This window comes from Pelophylax lessonae (assembly GCF_965119305.1).
Source record: "Pelophylax lessonae genome assembly, chromosome: 2".
Lineage (NCBI taxonomy): Eukaryota > Metazoa > Chordata > Amphibia > Anura > Ranidae > Pelophylax > Pelophylax lessonae.
In genome coordinates, this window is record NC_138769.1 from 639,524,250 (window position 1) to 639,547,669 (window position 23,420).

Below are 23,420 nucleotides of genomic sequence, written 5' to 3' on the forward strand. Positions count from 1 at the left end.
AATATAGAAGAGAAGCTGCCCCTGGGATCTACCGGATCACTTCTCTACTTCTCTCCGTCCTGACACATGAGGAATGCTTCCATTGTTTATCATTATCTACTCCAGGCTTTTATCCACTTATAGATAGATATACAGTATCAATGTATATTATATGACAACTTCACATTCACACCAGCTTCCAGCCATTGGTTTATTTAGCCCTCGCTGCAATTTGTCAGGCGATCTGAGAGTTCCAAATCGCACGACAAGTCGCACCCTATTGCCTGCAATGGAAGCGTTCAAATTGCCGCAACTTTGATAAAGGTTCCTGCACTATTTTTTTTTTCCGATTTAATTACAACTTCTTTTACAGCTCTGCGTAACGGACAACTGTGCAGTCGTGCGATGCTGTACCCCAAAAAAATGGATGTCCTCTACAAACTATGAGAAAGATTTATGTCATTTTTACTAGTATTGGCGGCGATCAGCGATTTTTAGCAGGACTGTGACATTGCGGCGGACAGATCGGACACCTAAGTGACATTTTTGACACTTTTGGGGGGACCAGTGACATTACTAAAGTAATCAGTGATAAAAATATGCAATGTTACTGTACTAATTACACTGGCAGGGAAGGGGTTAACACCAGGGGTGATCAAAGGGTTAAACGTGTCCCTAGGGGGTGCTTTCTAACTGTGTGGGGCATGGGCTTGCTGGATGAACAGAGAGACCTGTGTTCCTAAATAGGAAGAACACAGGAGCCCTGTGTTCATTACTGACAGAACATCGGTCTGCCATGTTTACAACGGCAGACCGCTGTTCTGTCTCCACAGGGAGCGATCGCAGGTAGCCGGTGGCAATCGCATCCAACGGCCCTGCTGATCAACTTCCCCTGGGGATGAATGGGCATGCCCGCGCCCGCGGTCCCGCGAAGCGACATACATGTACGTGATTTCGCGGGACAGAGCAGACCTGCCGCAGTAAAACTACAGCGGCTGGGCGGAAAGCGGTTAAACAAAGTCACAAGCTGCAATGAAATCGGAAGTGCATAATCGCGCTGATCTGAAGTAACGCAATTCCAAAGCCGCACTGGTGTGGACCAGGGCTAATAACCCATTTAGAACTATGTGTGTACACAGAGGTGCGGTTTCTTTTTTTTCGTTTTTTTGTATCGGTAGAAAGGTACGCTGTCGTGCATCGATATGCGTTTCTTAAGTGCGTTGACATGCATTTTGACAAGCATCATCGACACGCTTTGATGCACGTGCGTTTTTTTTTTTTCATTAAGCACAGGTAAAATGCATTTTTTTTTTTTAATCTGTTTTTATTGGCAGGTAAAATGCATTTTTTGTGCGTTTTTTTGGCAAAGTTGTGTTATATAAAATCCAATCTCCTCCTACAAAATACATTTAGGTTACTTTATTATCATTATACAGCCTTTTTATAGCGCAAACAGTTTCCCAGCACTTTACAATATAAAAGGGGGGCAGTACAATTACAATATAGTTTAATACAGAAGGAATAGGAGGACCCTGCTCAAGGAGCTTACAATCTAAAGCATTTCAATCTGAAGTGTTACATTCATACTTGTGCGGGACAGGAACGCGTGCAAAATCGCGCACTTTCCTGCAATGCACAAACACAAGCAACCCTATTGCAGACGCGCACCGGTGCCATTACTTTTTGATTCTTGTCCCACACTAGTGCGTTTTCTCCGGTGTTTTCTGTCGTGCTGGCATTCACAACATTATCATATAAACGCAGTTCTTTTGTTTTTTTTTTTTAAAAGGTGCAGACGCTTCTTTTGGTGCAGAGCAGCTTGTTTTTTGCCCTAAAGGCGTCAATAGGAATACATAGAAAGGACATGTAAAATTCATTTTTAGTGCATTTTTTGTGCGTTTTGTGTAAAAAATCCAATCTACTCCTAGCAAAAAAAAAAAAAACGCATGAAGCATAAAAACACATGTAAAAGCAAGCTACAAATACGCAGTGAAATACGCATCATCATGCAGCAGCACTAGTGTGAACCTAAGCTTAAAAGATCCCCCACACATCTGCTAACACGTGCGATTTGGTGCGTTTTGGTGCAGCACAACTTCTTTTGCATGTTTCTCACACGTAGGGCAGCCCATTGAAATAAATGGACTGCCCTACATGTGACACGCAGAAACCTGTCCAACTGAACGCACACTACAATGGTTTGAACGGAGCCTTAGAATTTGGGGTGGATTAACAGCCAATGACCAAGGCTTGTGAATACCTGTTGCCAGCACATGAAAACGCATGTTGTCTGCATTTTAAAGACTTGAGGTCCATGGGCTTCCCTAATGCACTGAAATGCAAAAAACAAATCCGATGTTTTTTTAAAAACGCACTGTTAGCAATCTTTGATATGGGGGAACCACGACACGCATTTCAGCACGTCACAACCCGTGCGTTAAGATGTAAGAATGTAAATGGGAACCAAAACTCAGGAGAAATGATCTGAGAAGAACAAACAAAGTTTAAGCTTTTGTGCCGGTTCACATCTCTGTGATGCGGGAAGGCTGCGAATATGCTGCATGTTCCCGCATTGCATCCGCACCCCTGGCAGTTCACACTGCCATATGCGATACGCTGGGGGTGTCAATTAAAAGTTAACCACTTAAGCCCCGGAAGATTTTACCCCCTTCCTGACCAGGGCCTATTTTGCGATTCGGCACTGCGTGACTTTAACGGACAATTGCGCGGTCATGTGGCACCGTACCAAAACGAATTTGACGTCCTTTTTTTTCCACAAACAGAGCTTTCTTTTGGTGGTATTTGATCACCCGTGCGATTTTTTTGATCATGCGTTATAAACAAAAAAGAGCGTCAATTTTGCAAAAATAACAATATTTTTCACATTTTTTTATATGAAATTCCCCCAAAAAAATATAAAAATCAAAATTTTTTAACATTTTAGGCCAATTTGTTTTATGCTACATATGTTTGGTAAAAAAAAATCGCAAAAAGCGTATTTTAATTGGTTTGCGCAAAAGTTATTGCGTTTACTAATTAAGGGAAAGATTTTTGTCATTTTTGTTGTTTTTTTTAACGCGTAATGGCAGCGATCTGCGATTTTTTTTGCGGTACTGCGACATTGCGGCGGACAGATCGGACCCTTGACTGACATTTTTGACACTTTTGGGGTTACCAGTGACATTACTACAGTAATCAGTGCTATACATATGCACTGTTACTGTAAAATGACACTGGCAGTGAAGGGGTTAACTTGGAGGGGTTATGTGTGTCCCTAGGGGCGTCATTCTAACTGTGATTGGCTGTGGCTTGAGATGTAGGAACAGTGATCAACGGTCCTACATAGTAGAACCGTATGATCTCCATTCTTACACAGGGGAGAATGACAGGCGGCTTGTTTACATCAGCCGCCTGCCTTTCTCCCGCTCTAATGGACGATCGCGAGTGACCAGCGGACATCGGGTCCGCCAGTCACACGCGCGGGGGGGTCCGTGACCGCGCAGGAGCGTGCCTCTGGCGGCGCGCGCTCGCTCCCTAGACCCTCACAGGCTAGCGACGTAGCCCTACGTCGCTTTGCCTGTGAGGGGCTGACTGCCGACGTAAATAGTCGTGCGGCGGTCGGCAAGCGGTTAACGACACCCCCAGATCAGATCGCATATCGCAGTGCGATCTGAAAGTTCGCACAGAATCGGATCGCACTAGTGTGAACCACCACGCGATCCGATTCTGCTGCGGATTTAAGAAAGGGTCATGTGTGCGTTTAGTGCAATTGCGGTGTGAATTCAGCTATACAAAGTGTATGGCTGAAATTTGCACCGCACAGAGATCGCATGTAATTTAGGAGCAGTGCACTCCGAATTACATGCGATCTCTGTGATCGCACTAATGTGAACCGGCACTTCCAATTTCTCCTGCATTTAATTTTCCTTGTGTTCACATGCATATATCCTAGGTTCACACTTGTGTGCAGGGCTGGGACAAGAGGTGGGCAGAAGGAGCGGCTGCCCTGGGTGCAGCATGTATTGTAGGGATGGGGGGGGGCGCCCAAGTTTCTTCTACTATAAGGCTGACAGGAATAGTGACAGCGGCATCACTACTTATGTCACCCCAGGGCCGGAAGTCTCAAGAAGTGGAGGAGCGAGCCGGGACCGCCTGTCCGTTTTCATTCGATCAGATCCTCCAGAAGGATGAAAAATAGGGTTTCCATCCATCTGGATTTCACGGACAGGATCATGGTACGGTTCAGTTTGCCGTAGCAAAGTCAGCCAGAAGTTCAGCCCCCCTCCTTTCCCCCGCAGCAGAGCGATTTGCAAATGCGTCCAGTAGGAAATCGGCTGTGAAGCTGCGAGGCTTCACTGCTGACTTCCCTTATCCAAGATAGCGGGCCAGCACCCGAGAGTCGATTCAAGAATCGGCTCGGATGAGCACACTGCCGGATTCCTGGACAGGTAAGTCCCCTAATGGGAAAAGTCAGCAGCTACAGTATTTGTAGCTGCTGACTTTACATTTTTTCTTTTTTGGGGGGGAGGGGGGGGGCGGAACTCCTTTTTTAGTCACTGAAATCAGATGAAGCATATAGGAGAGGCAGTGAGGAGAATTGAGGCTAGGTTCACACCTGTGCAGCCAAGCGGGCCGCGGTTTGCACGAACACGAGAGCCCATTCACAGAAAACCAGTCCCGTCCCTGCACTATTTTTTAAATCACAGCACGTACGGGAACCGAGATTCCAGTACTGGTGCGATTTCCAGTGTGGGCGACGTGGCATTCCGGTGGGTCCTGCATTTCTCTGCGTGGGTGGTTGCGGCTGCTGGTATTTGTGTTGGTCCTGCAGCGGCACCACCCGCACAGATATAATCCTAGTCTGAAGGTTATAAGGTACAACAATACTTCTCTCAGTATATTCAATGATGTCTGACTGACACTGGCTTCAGTACTTTAAGTCTCTGATCCAGAATAAAGATGTAGAGAAGGACTCCTAACTTTTCTGACTTTCCTTATCTGCTTACATGTTCTGGGTCTAAAGGCCCGTACACACGTACCGATCGTCAGCGAACGATCGGCCGTCTTTTGTCCCTGGGCTGTTGGTGTCTGTTGAAAAGTGCAAAGACAGCACAAGACTTTTGTCCGCCGACTACAGCCGACTGCAGAAGTGATGTCATGTAATGGTTAACTTTCCCTGTGTTTTTTCTTTTCTGAGCATGCCCAGTCTTGCAAATCTGCGGTCTGTCGTCCGAATTCTGTACTGACTGGCGAACAATCGGCCGCTCTGGTGTCGGCATACAAAAATTTTAATGCTTGCAAGACAGACTCTTGTCGGCAGAATGTGCGCTGACGGCTGTCGGAGGCACCATACTAACAAGCGTACAATCGGCAGATCTTTCGTCCGCCGACGTTTGTATGCCGACGATCGGTACGTGTGTACGGGCCTTTAGGCTCCTTTCACACGAATGCGTTTTTTGTAATGCTTTGTGCAGAAACACGGGACTTTTTTTTAACATGGGATCCTATGGAACACATATACATCTATGCATTTTTGTGCCTCTGCTGTTTTTGGAAAGGGTCAGGGACAAAACGGTGCTTTTTTGGTTCAATAGACTTTAATGGAGAAGCTGCAGAAAAGCATTTGCCACAATTTGCGCTTTGCATTTTTAAATCTGCCCAACAACAAATCCCCCCCCCCCCCCCAAAAAAAAAAACACAAATCGCTGTAAAAAAAAAAAACATGGAAAGCACAGAAAAAAGGACTACAGAAATGTTCAAAACAACATGCATAGGTGTGAATTGAGCCTTAAGGGCCATACACACTATAAGATTTTCTGAAGACTTTTTCCTTTAGATTTACCAAAACCATATAAAATGCGGTCAAAATTAAACACTTTCAATTTGTATGCAATCTGGCAGGCCCTTGTACTACATAGAAAAGGTAAATCTGAAGGAAATCTAACCACAAAAGTTGGATAGTGTGTATGCAGCTTTAGGAAAGTAATGAAATTAGTTGGCCAGCATAATAGACCGGTATATACAGACGAAGGTCTACAATGGCAGCCTCATATCTCTGTCATAAAGGGGGGGGTTACTTTTCCTGGGATTTGTCATGTGGGGACACTGCAGTGCTGTATTTTGGCCTAGGCCGACAAGGCCCAGGCCTAGGGCGGCACTTTGCAGGGGGGCGTAAAAAAAGCCGCCCCCCCTCCACCTTAGACTCTATTGGCCACTGATTGCTAAAGCTGCCTCTCTCACCCCTCTCTCTCTCTTTCTCTCTCACCCCCCCCCTCTCTCTCTCTCACCCCCCCCCTTTCTCTCTGTCTCTCTCACCCCCCTCTCTTTCTCTTTCTCCCTACCCTCCTCTCTCTCTCACCCCCCCCTCTCACCCCTCTCTCTCTCTCTCAACCTCTCTCTCTCACCCCCTCTCTCTTTCTCTCTGTCATCCCCCCTCTCTCTCTCATCTCTCTTCTCTCTCTCTCTTACCCTCCCTCTCTCATCCCCCCCCTCTCTCACTCTGTCTCTAATCCCCTCTCTCACCCCCCCTCTGTCTCACACACCCTCTCTCTCAAGCCCCGTACACACGTACCGATCGTCGGCATACAAACGTTCGTCTTTTCTCCCCGGGATGTCGGTGTCTGTTGAAAAGTGCAAAGACTGCCCAAGAATTTTGTCCGCCGACTACAGCCGACTGCAGAAGTGATGTCATGTAATGGTTAACTTTCCCTGTGTTTTTTCTTTTCTGAGCATGCCCAGTCTTGCAAATCTGCGGTCTGTCGGCAGAATTCTGTACTGACTGGCGAACAATCGTCCGTTCTGGTGTCCGCAGACAAAAATTTTCATGTTTGCAAGAAAGATTCTTGTCCGCAGAATGTGCGCTGACAGCTGTCGGAGGCACCATACTAACAAACGTACAATCGGCAGATCTTTCGTCCGCCGACGCTTGTATGCCGATGATCGGTACGTGTGTACGGGCCTTTACTCGCACAGCAAAATGCACTGCAGAATGCTCCAATTGCAAACTGCATAGACGTGAACCGAGCTCCTTTCACACGAATGTCTTTTTTCATGCTTTGTGCAGAAACGCGGGACACTTTTTTAACATGGGTTCCTATAGAACACGTTTATGTCAATGCATTTTTGTGCCTCTGCATTTTTGGAAAGGGTCAGGGACTTTTTTTAAACGCACAATGGTGCTTTTTTTGCTTTTTTGGTTCAATAGACTTCAATGGAGAAGCTTCAGAAAAGCATGTAGTGCGTTTTTACCACGCCTTGCATTTCGCATTTTTAAATCTGCCCAACAACAAACCTCCACCCAAAAAAAAACATAAAAAACGCAAATTGCGGTAAAAAAACATGGAAAGCACATCACTCTGACACACCACATCTCTGATCTTGGTAAAGAGCCTACCCCCCCCCCCCCCCAAGGGTCTGGGCTGGTAATCAGAGCATTGATTACCAGTGCAGACCCTTGGGGGGGGTGCCACTAGAGCCACCAGGGATTGCCCACCCATGGCCACCAGGGATTGCCCACCCATGGCCACCAGGGATGCCCACCCATGGCCACCAAGGATGCCCACCCATGGCCACCAAGGATGGCAATAAGGGCTCAGGGACCCTTTCAGTGCCCTCCCTATCAGAGCTGTCCACCAATTTGCCATCTATCAGTAATTGGTCTGGGCAGGAAGGGGGTGAAAGTGCCCTGTATTGAAGTGGTTAAAAAATGCCATAAGTACATACTAGCACATTGCAGAGTTTTGACAAATAGACTGTTCACTTTGCCAGGGAAGTTTCCCCAGAGTAAAGCCCCGTACACACGTACCGATCGTCGGCCGAACGATCGGCCGTCTTTTGTCCGAGGGCTGTCTTGTCTGTTGAAAAGTGCAAAAGACTGCACACGAATTTTGTCGGCCAACAACAGCCGACTGCAGAAGTGATGTCATGTGATGGTTAACTTTCCTTGTCTTTTTTCTTTTCTGAGCATGCCCAGTCTTGCTAATCTGCTGTTTGTCGGCCGAATTCTGTACTGACTGGCGAACAATCGGCTGTTCTGGTGTTGGCATACAAAAATTTTAATGCTTGCACGACAGATTCTGTTCGGCCGAAAGTGCGCTGTCGGCTGTCGGAAGCATCATACTAACAAGCTGAAAATCGGCCGATCGCTCGGCGGCTGAACATTTTCGGCCGACAATCGGTACGTGTGTACGGGCCTTTAGTAAATGAGTTAAAGCTCTGCTGACTTCCATCATCCAATCATGTGCAAGCAAAAATTATTTTTTTTTTTCTCTGGGAAATGTCATCACATTCGCTAAGGGGATATTTACTAAAACTGGAGCACAGAGAATCGGGTGCAGCTGTAAGTGGTAGCCAATCAGCTTCTAATTTCAACTTGTTCAATTAAGCTTTTACAATAAAGCCTGGAAGCTGATTGGTTTCTATGCAGAATTGCGCCAGAGTTTGCATTTTCCAGCTTTAGTAAATAACCCCCTAAGCCCCAATTCACATCAGGCCTAATTTGACATGCGATTTGTCATGTCAAACAAATCGGAGTCTATTGCCAGCAGCAGCACCGTCAGAATTGGTGCAATGCTGACTTTGTGGCGCGCACCGATTCCCAAAAGTAATTCCTGAACTACTTTTGGCAACTTCGGCGGCAACTTCAATAGACATCTATGCAGGAACCCGCACAGATGTCTCTCAAATCGCCCCTTAAGTCGGACTCAAATGCTTGTTTGAAATTGTGCAAGTTCAGCTGAACTTGCACGATTTTAAACCCGCTTTCAGTGTGAACCTAGACTAAGTGTTGGAGAAAATTTCTGTGCTTGGAAAGTGAACTGCTTCTTTGCTTTTAGTGCTCCCTCCCTCCCTTGCTATGGGGGCACCCAAGCCGAGTCACAGCTCTGTGTATCCATTCAGACATGGAGCTGCGGTTCGGCCCCACCTCCTCTCTCTCCTCATTGGCTAACTGACTTTGATTGACAGCAGAAAGAGCCAATGGTGCCACTGCTGTGTCTTAGCCAATGAGGAGGGAAGTCCTGGATGGCTAAGACAGTTGTGGACATCGCTGGATCGAGAAGGGGCTCAGGTAAGCATTAGGGGGGCTGAGGGCGGCTGCTGCACACAGAAGGTTTTTTATCTTAATGCATACAATGCCTTAAGCAGGACTGGCCCAAGACATTGTGCTGCCTGGGTCCGAGAATGAAATGCTGCCCCCCCCCCCCCAAAAAAAAATGTCACGCCCTCCAAGAGGCCCCCACATTCTATAGGACTATGAAAGCAGTCAGAGGGGTGTGAGTGTGTACGGAGTGACAGCAGGAACAGGACAGAGCAATAGACACTGGGCAGATGAGCGCACCAGGCTTTCTACTGTCTATAGTGCCACAGTGCCCTGTAGGGCTGCGGGCATGGTACAGAAGAATGCAGGGCTGTAGGCATGGTACAGGAGAATGTAGGGCTGCGGGCATGGTACAGAAGAATGCGGGGCTGTAGGCAGGGTACAGGAGAATGCAGGGCTGCGGGCATGGTACAGGAGAATGCGGGGCTGTAGGCATGGTACAGGAGAATGCAGGGCTGCGGGCATGGTACATGAGAATGAGGGGCTGTAGGCATGGTACAGGAGAATGTAGGGCTGCGGGCATGATACAGAAGAATGCAGGGCCGTAGGCATGGTACAGAAGAATGCAGGGCTGCGGGCATGGTACAGGAGAATGCGGGGCTGTAGGCATGGTACAGGAGAATGCAGGGCTGCGGGCATGGTACAGGAGAATGCGGGGCTGTAGGCATGGTACAGGAGAATGCAGGGCTGCGGGCATGGTACAGGAGAATGCGGGGCTGCGGGCATGGTACAGGAGAATGCGGGGCTGCAGGCATTGTACAGGAGAATGCGGGGCTGCAGGCATTGTACAGGAGAATGCGGGGCTGTGGGCATGGTACAGGAGAATGCAGGGCTGCGGGCATGGTACAGGTGAATCAATGCGGGGCTGCGGGCATGGTGCATGAGAATGCAGGGCTGTGGGCATGGTGCAGGAGAATGCGGGGCTGCGGGCATGTTACAAGAGAATGCTCATTTTGTGCATCCCCTGATACCCCCCACCTTTTCCTCCTCTCCCCCTCATCTTGTGCACCCCCTGATACCCCCCACCTTGTCCTCCTCTCCCTCTAATCTTGTGCACCCCTATTATTCCCCACCATGTCCTCCTCTGCCCCTCATCTTGTGCACTCCCTAATACACCCCACCTTGTCCTCCTCTCCCCCTCATTTTGTGCACCCCCTGATACCCCCCACCTTATCCTACTCTCCCCCCTTCGTCTTGATCTTGTACAGCTTCTTAATTCCCCCCCCCCCCCCGTTGTGCACCCCCCTCATGGTGTCCTTCTCTACCTACCCTCACCTTGTGCAACTTCTACCCCAAAGTTTTGTACCTCCCCCTTTCCCTGATCTTGTGCAGCTACACCTCCATCCCCACCTTGTGCCCCCCCCCCTGCCCTTGTGCATCCCACCTTATGGAGCTTACCTATGCCCCTGCCTTCCCCCCCCCTCCTTAAGTGTTCCCCCCCTTACCTTTTGCAGCTTCCGCATGGACCCCAGAGCCTTGACTTCTTGGCTGTGGTGCCAGCCCTCCTTCAGACACTGGTAACACATGTGGGTTGTGAAATGGACACTGTACATGCTGTAGTTCTTATTGCTCATGGTTGGTACATGTGGAAACATTCTGGAAGCTCAGGCTCACCCAGCCCTGGACAGGTGGTAGCAGGTGGTGTTTGGCTAGATGTCTCCGGGGCAGATGACAGCAGAGGTGGCATGACTCATATTAATAGAGGTCAAAATGCCTAAACATGACAGTGGCCTCCTTCAGGCTGTTCTAGCCACGGCCGGCCTGACATGCACACTGCGCATGCGCCGCCGCCGCTCGGGAAAACTCGTACATGTTCGGCTATTCCACGTTTGCAGGCTTTCCCGAGCGGCGACGGTGGCACATGCACAGTGTGCATGTCAGGCCAGCCACGGACCTTTTTTTTTTACAATAGCCGAAGAAGAGAAGAGGCGGCCGGGGGCCGAAACCTCTCTAAGTGCCGCCTGAGTCCCATGGTCCCACCGGGACCCATGGTAGGGCCGGCCCTGGCCTTAAGATAAAAAATCTTCTGACTTTACAATCCCTTTCATTTTTGAGTACAAATATGTCATGGTGGAGCCATAGTACATGTTGATTCACTCAGCAGCCAAGGGATTCTAGAAGGTTAATAAATTTGTGATTGCACGGTGACCACGTCTAAGCACAAGGCTGAACATGGAAGGCTTGGATCCAGGTCATGGAGCTCAGAGCTGACATGACGTATTGTCTTGATGAAGTAGGTCATGTTTGAATACTGTATGTGTATGTTATACACACAGAAATGCTCAGCTCATACCTAAACAGTAATACATACATAATATGAAATCTCCTGCCAGTATCGTGTTTCTTTTACTCAATAGATCATTCCATTTTTTTAAGCAGTTTCCTGTTCTATTGTTAGGAAATTCAAAAAAAATAAACTTCAAACATCTGCGTTTTTTTTTTTCAAGCATATGTGTCTTGGAGTAAAGTAAGCTTATTGTTAAAGGCAGAGTCCACCTTTTGCAAACATTTAAGAAATACACTCACAATAATAAAAAAAAAAAAAAAAAAGTGTATTTCTTTTTTTGTTTGCATTGGGGCCTGCAGAGCATTGCAACTGTGGTCAGTGTGTCACAGTTCAATGCAAAGGCACCCTCAGCCCCAGGCCTGTACGGAGGTACAGACGTACCGTTATGGGGCTGGAGGAAGTAAATAATGGACTACAAGTGCTCCATTGAGATCAACGGTGGCAGATTTGACCTATAGTCTTTCCATTTACAGATCCTGGAATCCAGTGTATGTGGCTAAATGGCTGTGTGAAGGTGGTCTTACACAATTTGTATATCTACTTAGCACACCCACCCACAATGTACTGGAAATGAGTGGTCATTGTAGGGAAACCAAGGTACTGGTACGTAGCTGCCTACTTCCAGGTGTAGGGCGGGCAGCACCTGCTGTGGTTGTACTCAGGAGCCTGTTAGCAAGTCCCAGCCATTGATTTATAGCCAGGACCTGCTGATTGGCTGTGTACATTCACAGCCCAGAGCTAGGTCTTGACATTTGACACGGAGCTCTGTATACAGGGAAGGAGCTCTGTGTTTCTCATCCTTGCAAAGCAGGGATGAGAAACCTAGAGATCAACTAGTAAAAGCAGCCCACTTTACATACATTACACATTGTTATACACATATTAGGTCCCTTGATTGCCCTAGATCAGTGATGGTGAACCTTGGCACCCCAGATGTTTTGGAACTACATTTCCCATGATGCTCAACTACACTGCAGAGTGCATGGGCATCTTGGTAGTTCCATACATCTGGGGTGCCAAGGTTTGCCATCACTGCCCTAGATGTTTACCCCTTCCCAGCCAGTGTCATTAGTACAGTGACAGTGTATATTTTTAGCACTGGTCACTTAATTAATTGCACTGGTGAAGCAGTGGCAGTCAGTCAGTTCTCCCCCAGCGTCAGTCAGTGTCATATTGCCTGTCGCACTATAGCAGTCTCATTATAAGTTGTTGATCGCCGCCATTGGGTATAAAAAAAATAAAAAAATAAATATTACAGTATAAACTGTATATCAAAGTTTGTAGGGGCTATAACTTTCTCGCAAACCAATCAATATACACTTATTTTTAATTATTTTATTTTTTTATTAAAAACATGTAACAGAACAGATTTCGACCAAAATTTATGAAGAAATTAGATTTTTCTCTTTCGTTCATTGACGGACACAGGTCCTGATCTTCTTAACCATTGGGTTATACTGCTCCCCTACAGAAGTAAGACACTAGACAGAAAAAAAATTCTGGCTATGCCTATGGGCAGTCCCAGGGGGTATATTCCCTCTCTCTGCTATAGGTACTCAGTTTTTTCTGCCTAGTCAGGAGTAAGGACCTAGTTCCTTGCTGGGATCTCTGGCCCTGGCAATTTTTTCTTTTCCTTTTTAGATTTTTTAGAGTTTTTCTCCTGTTTTTTTCCTGTGAGATCTACAATCAACTGCTGGACTGGTCGACAGGCTGGATAATCTAGATCTAGTGGTCACCTCAGTCTGGCCAGCGAGCGCGCGCCTACCTCAGCTCCGCACTAGGTCGGCCGCGACATAGCCCCACCAGACGGGTGCTGGCCTGCGAGGTAAACCTCTCGTGAGGTCGCATATGACCGGGTCTCCGGCCGAGTCGCAGCATTCCTCCTGGCTGATAGCACCCCATTTCAAAGAGAGGAGGTTCTGTCGACCTTCCTTCAACAGAGGGGTTGAGCAGAAACTGGCCTTGAGTACTGACAAGGGTCAGGTGTCGCCCTTAGCGGTCTTCTTTCAAAGGCCCTTGGCCACATACTCCTTGGTGCGTACTTTTCTTTAGGGTGTTAAGCACTTGACCCCTCCAGTGTGTACTCTGATGCCACCTTGGGACCTCAATTTGGTGCTCTCAGTCCTCCAGAAGCCTCCTTTTGAGAATCTTACACTGTCCCAGAAGGTGGCCTTTTTGGTGGCTTTCACCTCTGCGCACAGGGTGTCGGAATTGGCGGTGTTACCTTGTCGTTCATCTTACTTGGTGGTTCACATTGATAAGGTGGTTCTTCGCCCCTGTCTGTCATTCCTTCCTCAGGTTGTCTCTGATTTTCATTTGCATAAAAAAATTGTGCTGCCTTCCCTGTGTCCCAGGCTAAAACATCCAAAGGAAATTGCTTTGCATGCCTTGGATATGGTCCAGGCGATTAGGGTGTACCCGAAACTATGGACTATTTGAGGAAATCAGACTCACTATTCTTGCTCATGGATGGGCCTCGGAAAGGGTTGTCCGCTTCCTCTGTGACCATTTCCAGATGGATCCAAAAGACCGTGATTCAGGCCTATTCCATCAAGGGTCAGGTTCCTCCTTTCCCTGTCAAGGCGCACTCTACTCGGGCACTCAGTGCCTCCTCGGCCTTCCGTCATCAGGCGTCAGTGATGCAGGTTTGCAAGGCGGCCACCTGTTCGTCGGTGCACACTTTCACAAAGTTCTATAAAGTGGATCTGTTGGCATCTGTGGATGCTTGCTTTGGCCGCAAGGGTTTGTAGGCTGCTGTTTAGAAGATCTGGTCCTCTTTGAACGAAAGAGAAAATGAGATTTTTGACTTACCGTAAAATCCATTTCTCTAATGTTCATTGACGGACACAGCACCCACCCCTCTGTGGAGTTGTAATTCTTCTGACACTACTTGTAACAAAACTGAGTACCTAAATCAGAGAGAGAGGGAGTATACCCCTTGGGACTGCCCATAGGGGTAGCCAGACTTTTTTTCCACCTAGTGTCCTATTCCTGTAGGAGGCAGTAGAACCCAATGGTTTAGAAGATCAGGAGCTGTGTCTGTCAATGAACACGAGAGAAATGGATTTTAACCTCCCTGGCGGTATGATTCTTTCGGATTTTAGGTGCTGAAAGCGGTACCATTATTTTGCATGTAATTCTTAAGAATGAGCAGCCCAAACCAACTATTTACATATGTTTTTTTTTTACTGTGCGTACTTCTTTATAACATCTCGGGTATGATAAAGTTTGAAACACAAAATCATAAATTATAATGTAATAAAAAGGTTAAAGTATGTATGTATGTATGTATGTATGTATATATATATATATATACATACATACATACTTTAACCTTTTTATATATATATATATATATATATATACACTGTATATATACATATATATATATATATATATATATATATATATACTGTATATATATATATATACACATATTATATATATATATATATATATATATATATATATATATATATATATATATATATATACATAAAAAGTACAGTAAAACTGCAGGAAAGCACACTGGGGGGCAAACTAATGTGAATTTATTTTATTTTGAATTGTATCAGTGTGTTTGGTGTGTTTTACATTTGAATTTGCCGCCGGTTCCACCCCCGTCACGTCGCAGGAGACAGAAGCCGGGGCACACAGAGGATCGGGAGGTAGATCCGCCACCACACACCACCGGGATACATCGCTGGATCCCGGTGACAAGGTAAGTAACCCCTCTACCAGGATCCAGCGATCTTCCTAGCGGTACCCCAAGTGTGGCTCGGGGTTACCGCTTTTGGCACTGAAATTTAACCCCGAGCCACACTCGGGAATACCGCTAGGAAGGTTAAGGTAAGTCTTTAAGGTTTAAGTAAGTAAACAAATTGTTTGTTTTTTTGGTCATTTTTGGTTTATATCATATAAATAAGTAAAAAAACAGTGGTGATCAACTACCACCAAAAGAAAGCTCTATGTGTGTGGAAAAGAATGATAAATTTGTTTGGGTACAGCCTTGCATAACCACGCAATCGCCAGCTAAAGTAGCACAATGCCGCATAGCAAAATGGCATGATCATGAAGGGGGTAAAATCTTCTGGAGTTGAAGTGGATATAGTTACCTCAAAATATAATTACAATCTGCTAATTACATTTATATTATATATTTATATTTATATATATATATATATATTTTATATATTATATATATTATACATTTTTATTATATTATAGTGCAACTTCTAAGTAACATAGTAGAAAGATAAAGTTCTACCTGAACATATGCGCATTACTTTATTTCCATTTCAATACAAAATTGTGATGTACACGGGGGGAAAAATGTTTTATTCAAATTGAGGACATATTGTTAAGATTAGTCAAGCAGAAATTAGCATAAAGATGACTTTTCACATGTTTTGATCAATAAAATTTAAACTGATGTGGCTCTCGCTTGCCTCATAGCTCACACATGGCTATATGGCTGATTGGCCCAGCGCTGTTATATGGAGTGAGTCACATACTCCTCTATACCCAAGAGTCTGCTCCCAGTGCTGAACAGAGCGACAAGAGACCAGACATATTAAAAGGTTAAAGCTTGACCAGAAAGGGTAAAGAACTGGTTTGTTTTACAGAGTCTCTAGACATCGGAGAATAGCTAGGCAAAACCATGAACATTCAAATAAGCCAAGCATTTACAAGTATGCTTTGGAGGAGTGGAGCGCACGCAGGCACCTTAGGCCTCTTGCACGCACCTTAGGCCTCTTGCACACTCAAGCTTGAGAAAAGCTCAGTACAGCAGGGGGGGTTTTACCTATCTAAAATGCTACGTATTCATGAGTTTAAAAAAATATAGAAAAATCTGCATTCCCAGTCAATATCTTGTGCCAGTACATGCAAATCCGCGTACACATAAATATGGGCATAAATACAACAACATTCCAGGAGCTAGAGCATAAGACTACGATTGTATGCAAATACGCCCAAATACATCCAACACAAACACCTGAAATCATGTCCAAAAATGCAGATGTTCAAACATCAGTACCGTGTGCAAGAGGCCTTAGAGGGGACAGTATGCAAGCAGAGAAGTTTTTCTAACTTCTCAGCCAGTATCGACTGCAGGTGCCCCTCAACATGGATATGAGATTGCCACCCAAACCAGCCAGAATATTCCAGATCAGACCATTGTCATTATATGTCTGTTGTTATAGTGTCATGAGTCAAGGGCTTTTACCCAATTGTAGTACTGGCTGATTTATGAAAGCAAATTTAATTGTAGAAAAGGTGTTTTCTCAAACCTCTGATGAAACCATAAGTCTGTTATGGGCATCAGCTCTATTTTTGCATGTATCTTCTTTTTTCTACTCCCTAAAACTGCCCTCAAACAGGACTAAATTTGAATATAAGGTTTTCCTGGGTTGTACTGCAATGTTCCTTATGACCCCAGATTTTGGGAACCTGCACTTTTCTGTAATGTCATAGTAATGAGCATTCTACATGAAATTGCCTTTTCTCCCCTTTATTACGAATATCTACAGGAAAAAATAAGAGATATATAATACAGTATATTGAAATTGGAAATATTGTTGCCTGAGGCCACGGCCTGTATAGCTTTCCACAAATCTAGATTATTTCAAATGCTAGCCTTAAGTACATATTTCTGCTCTATTCAATTGAGAATATTAGTGCCTTGCAAACTGCGATTAAATAGTATCTGTACTAACACAAACAGTAATAATTCGAAATTACGAAAACAAAGTCATTTTTTTTTATTTACCACAGCTTTTATCATGCAAAAAACGTATTTTGCCTGTGTATGCATGATTGTTATTAAAAAAGTAGACATGCTACTACAACCCAAAAGACAAGCAGATCTACTTGGCAGTATAGCAGCACCAGACCTTTGTTGCTGTAGACAAAAAGATGTGTCATGTGACACTTCATTAATTTTAATGTCAGTATGAGGGAGCTGGCCTGCATATTGTCAGTCTAGGCGGACAGCCAGTGCTTTCAGACTCTTCCTCTTACCTAATTTTAACTTGGCTTCACCAAGATTGGGTATTAGTGTGTTTGTCCTAGGCCAACAAGCATGCATAGCTCCCAACGGTCTCATTTAAAGAGACCCTCCTGTTTTGGAACCAAAGCCCTCTTTTCTTAGTTCCTCCTCCTATTGTTGATCTGATATACGGTCAGGTCCATAAATAAATTATAATCTTTTTGGCTCTATACACCCCCACAATGGATTTGAAATGAAACAAACAATATGTGCTTTAACTGCAGACTTGCAGCTTTAATTTGAGGGTATTTACATCCAAATCAGGTGAAAGGTGTAGGAATTACAACAGTTTGTATATGTGCCTCCCACTCTTTAAGGGACCAAAAGTAATGAGACAATTGGCTGCTCAGCTGTTCCATGGCCAGGTGTGTGTTATTCCCTCATTATCCGATTTACAAGGAGCAGATAAAAGGTCCAAGTGTGCTATTTGCATTTGGAATCTGTTGCTGTCAACTCTCAATATGAGATACAAAGAGCTGTCACTATCACTGAAGCAAGCCATCATTAGGCTGAAAAAACAAAACAACCCATCAGAGAGATAGCAAAAACATTAGGTGTGGCCAAATCAACTGTTTGGAACATCCTTAAAAAGAAAGAGCGCACCAGTGAGCTCAGCAACACCAAAAGACCCGGAAGACCACGGAAAACAACTGTGGTGGATGACCGAAGAATTCTTTCCCTGGTGAAGAAAACACCCTTCACAACAGTTGGCCAGATCAAGAACACTCGCCAGGAGGTAGGTGTATGTGTGTCAAAGTCAACAATCCAGAGAAGACTTCACCAGAGTGAATACAGAGGGTTCACCACAAGATGTAAAACATTGGTGAGCCTCAAAAACAGGAAGGCCAGATTAGAGTTTGCCAAACAACATCTAAAAAAGTCTTCACAGTTCTGGAACAACATCCTATGGACAGATGAGACCAAGATCAACTTGTACCAGAGAGAAGAGTATGGAGAAGGAAAGGAACTGCTCATGATCCAAAGCATACCACCTCATCAGTGAAGCATGGTGGTGGTAGGGTCATGGTGTGAGCATGTATGGCTGCCAATGGAACTGATTCTCTTGTATTTATTGATAATGTGACTGCTGACAAAAGCAGCAGGATGAATTCTGAAGTGTTTCGGGCAATATTATCGGCTCATATTCAGCCAAATGCTTCAGAACTCATTGGACGGCGCTTCACAATGCAGATGGACAATGAACCGAAGCATACTGCGAAAGTAACCAAAGAGTTTTTTAAGGGAAAGATGTGGAATTTTATGCAATGGCCAAGTCAATCACCTGACCTGAATCTGATTGAGCATGCATTTCACTTGCTGAAGACAAACCTGAAGGGAAAATGCCCCAAGAACAAGCGGGAACTGAAGACAGTTGCAGTAGAGGCCTGGCAGAGCATCACCAGGGATGAAACCCAGCGTCTGGTGATTTCTATGCATTCCAGACTTCATGCTGTAATTGACTGCAAAGGATTTGAAAGCAAGTATTAAAAAGTGAAAGTTTGATTTATGATTGTTAATCTGTCCCATTACTTTTGGTCCCTTAAAAAGTAGGAGGCACATATACAAACTGTTGTAATTCCTACACCATTCACCTCATTTGGATGTAAATACCCTCAAATTAAAGCTGAATGTCTGCAGTTAAAGTACATTATGTTTGTTTCATTTCAAATCCATTGTGGTGGTGTATAGAGCCAAAAAGATTAGAATTGTGTCAATGTCCCAATATTTATGAACCTGACTGTATATACATCTCAGCTATGTCTAGTCACCCTTAAATCCAGGGAGTCACCTGTTTTTACCCTTCCTACCCTGTTACCTTTCAAAGTATCCAGATCACCCGCGATTCCTCACATTCACCAAAGAATTGACTTAAAGTGGGCCTTTTCTCCCCATCACAAAAAATCCCAGAGATCAGTAGTTCTGCATGCTGATATCAAAACATATAGTAGTTATTGTAAACCAACTTCCTGGTTGATGGAGGCACTCGTGACAAAGCCAGAACCACACAGCTGCTCCTTGGAAAGCTTTATCACCAGTGCCTTCTATGGAGGTCAAATCTGTAGACTGCAAGATTTGTGTGGGGAAGAAAAAATAAAGGGCTTGTTCTTGAGATCTTATTCCGGGGGCAGACTGGCAACTTTCAGCCCAGGGCAAGTACAAACCAGAGGCCCATGGTGCAGCAACTCGACCCCCCCCCCCCCTTCCCATTCTCCCTCCCTCTTCCCATCCTCCTCCTGACCCCCATTCAAGGCTGAAGCCCTGCTCCAGGTACTCTCTACTCACCAGCTGAATCCAGGTTCCCAACCTGGCCAGCAGGGGGCAGTTGGGAGGGACTGGGACAGCTCAGTTGGGGCTGGCCAGGGGAGGAGAGTCTCAAGTGGGGCATAGAACCGGCCTCTGCTTAGACACAGTTTACACCATCCATGCTTGGGTAAGGGGGGGAGGTCTGTGCTCTTTCATTGTCTTCATCCCGCACTCAATAGGTCAATGGCAGAGACTTTTGACTTCACTTCACCAAGAATCCTTTAGGCATGTCTGTGGCAGAAGCGGTGCAGTCTTTTTACAGGACACCAGAGCGGCCCAGGGGGCAATTGCCCCCCCCCCCTGCCCCCTGGCCCAGTCCTCCTCTAAACTTATGAAATCTTAGAAAAAGCTTATTCAATCTCTTTTTCTACACTGATCTGATGCTGACGTTTTCATTCGGCTTGAAGCAAGAAGCCGACCATCTATGATGCTGATGAGGCAAGATGATGGTGCGGATTTGGAGGAGGAACAGAAGAGACACAATAGCATGCAGGAATATAGAAACAAAACGGGCAAGTTAGTATGAATACATGTGCTTATTTTTTAATAACTGTTACTGTGATGGTGCCAGTTTTTAATTGAGGGGGAGGGGGAAGATCTTTCTTATGCCATACACGGCTTCAGTTTCAGGCAATTCCTGCTGAATCAACCAAAATTCGAGCATTGGTTGTCTTGGCGCTACATTGCACAACAAAAGTTGATTCAAAAATCTAAGCCGGGTGGAAAATTTTCGGCCGAACTGTGGCTACACCCTATCAAATGCAGTTACTTTTCGGGTATTCAGGCAGCAGTGGGTGCTATGGCCGATAAATTACAGCAGCCAACAGTGTAGATCAATGTTTCTCAACTCTGGTCCTCCTCAGAGCACACTAACAGACCAGATTTTAGGTTTTACCTTGGGGAGATGCAGACTAGAACACTGCAATCACTGAGCAGCAAATTATATCACCTATTTCAGTTTTCTTGCAAACCTGGCCTGTTAGTGGGCCCTGAGGACCGGAGTTGAGAAACACTGGTGTAGATTCTTCCATCAATGTTATTTACTGTGGATGGGGAATTATGTAATTTCTCTTATTCAGCCCATGGGGCTAGAGAGAGAAACCTAATCATGCATGGCTAGCTTTAGTCCTCTCCTCTGCATAGTTGCCTAGTGACGTGTACTGTGCAAGATTGTCCTGATGTAGGCAGCACAGTGGTTTTGCGGTTAGCACTTGCAGCACTGGGGTCCTGGATTTGAATCCTAATCAGGACTTCTCATTGATGTTGCCGACAGCTGTATGCAAACATCTGTGACTACCAGGTGCAGAAATCATGCTCCTTTATACAGCCCTCTGTGACCTTGTGAATAATGCCTTTACAGGTACATTTTTACTTATTGACATTAAGAAATTTGTAAAAGTGGAGGAAGCCTGGGCAATTTGAGCATACCATGCAGCTTATTGCAAGGTCTTCTTTAAAGTGGACCTGTACTTTGCTTGCTCTGGTTCACTGGTAGAGGAGCTTCAGTAAAGACCTTTGTAACCTTGGCAGGGTGAAAAATAAAGAGTTAAATACTAAACATGATGCTTTAACAAGTAACCGGTGTATTCCGAGAATTTTATGGAATGCCATTCAAGGGAAAATTAATTAATTCTGAAGGTGGGAAACCCTTTTTAAGCCACAAAGTAACACAGCATCATAAAATTCCAGAGACACTTTATAAAAATGTGATCATGTAAAGGCTCATTCCCACAGCTGGTACACCAGAACACAAGAACTATGGTCAGAATAATGACTAGTTCCATTTGGTCATTCATTTTTACGACTCTCACAAATGATACACGACAGCCATACACATGTATCTCTATGGAGACAGGTTACTCCAATACAGCTATATTGCTAGTCTTGGCACGCTATAGTTGTGTTGTAAATGTTGTCCAAGCAAAAAAAAAAGAATGCCAGGCTAAGGTGCCCATATTGAGAAGGTATAGTCATGGCCGTTGTACGATTTTGTATTTTAGTAGTAAACTAAACACTCATTGTTGGCTGTTAAGATAGACCTTTGCTCATTCCATTTAATGCTGCAGTGTAGCCATATTAAAAAAAAAATATCTAAAATAAAAAATGCCGCCTTCTGGTAATAGCAGTAATACAGCAGTTTTTGTTTTTCTGAGTTTCCCCCTCCCCTCTCCCTGTAGTTTTATTACCTTTTGCTTCTATCAGTAGATCTTACTAGTATTTTTCAAATTACTTTAACCACTTGCCGACTGCTCACATTGGTTCTACTGCGGCAAAGTGGTTCGATTCCGTCCAGCGACGTAGACCTACGTCGCTGGACTCCTCCCCTCGTGGTCGGCGTGCGCGCGCCGCCGGAGGCTCGCTCCCGCTCTATTCAGTCACAGAGGGAGTCGGGCCAGCGGAGGAGCGGCGGTGATCACTGCTGCTCTTCCCCGATCGTCGGGGATCGACCTCCTAAGTGACAGGCAGGGTTAGATTGCAGGATTCAGCATAGCTGAACCTTCGATCTGTCCCTGTGTCACACAGTCCCCTCCCCCCACACCCGTCAGTAAGCACCAGGCATACATTAACCCTTTGATCACCAATAAAAATTAACCCCTTCCCTGCCAGTGTCATTTTTACTGTAACAGTGCATATTTATAGCACTGATTACTGTAGTAATGTCACTGGTACCCCCAAAAGTGTCAAAAATGTCAGTCAAGGGTCCGATCTGTCTGCCGCAATGTCGCAGTCCCGCAAAAAAAAATTGCAGAACGCCGCCATTACTAGTTAAAAAAAAAAACAATAAAAATTACATACATTTCCCGTAGTTAGTAGCTTCGATAACTTTTGCGCAAACCAATCAAAATACGCTTATTGCGATTTTTTTTTTTACCAAAAATATGTAGCAGAAAACAAATTGGCAAAAAAAGTTGATATTTCATATAAAAAAATGTGAAAAATATTGTTATTATTTCAAAATTGTCGCTCTTTTTTTGTTTATAGCGCAAAAAGTAAAAATCGCACAGGTGATCAAATAACACCAAAAGAAAGCTCTATTTGTGGGGAAAAAAAGGACATCAATTTAATTTGGGTACAGCATCGCACGACCGCGCAATTGTCTGTTAAAATAACGCAGTACCGAATCGCAAAATATGGCCTGGTCAGGAAGGGGGTAAAATCTTCAGGTCTTAAAGCGGTTAAAAATACGCTCATTGACAATTTTTTTGTCAAAGACATGTAGCTAAATACATTTTGGCCTAAATATTTTCGTTCAGAAGTGCACCTGCATGTACAACATACCTGAACATTATGGCAGACTGATTACTCAGTTTGCCATCCTCCAGCACTGACAGTTCTGTGGTTACAATCACCACCATCTTCTAGCGCATTCAACGTCTTCTTTATTTGGCTATAGGGCAACCAGTGACAATGTCACTTTTGCATATGAGCTTAAGAGGAATGGCCGCTATAGGGCAACCAGTGACAATGTCACTTTTGCATATGAGCTTAAGAGGAATGGCCTTTTTTTTTGGTAAGAGACATACAAAGTGCCTTCAACCAAAAGCTCCACCATCTAGACATTTTTTTATTTTTAGAGTTCCACTTTACATAGTCTTGCATTCCAGTCCTTAATTCCACAGTGCATACTGCCCTAAAAGTCAGTACCGCTAGGTGCATCATCCAGCCACATCCAGCCGCAGCAGCTGTCAGGATCTTGTAAAGCC

General features: G+C 45.0%; 1 long non-coding RNA gene across 1 annotated transcript in view; it reads left to right on the forward strand.

Annotated features, from left to right (window-relative positions):
• LOC309545403 overlaps positions 1 to 23,420 on the forward strand; it is a 192,478-nt gene that overhangs the window by 379 nt on the left and 168,679 nt on the right. The window lies entirely within an intron of this gene.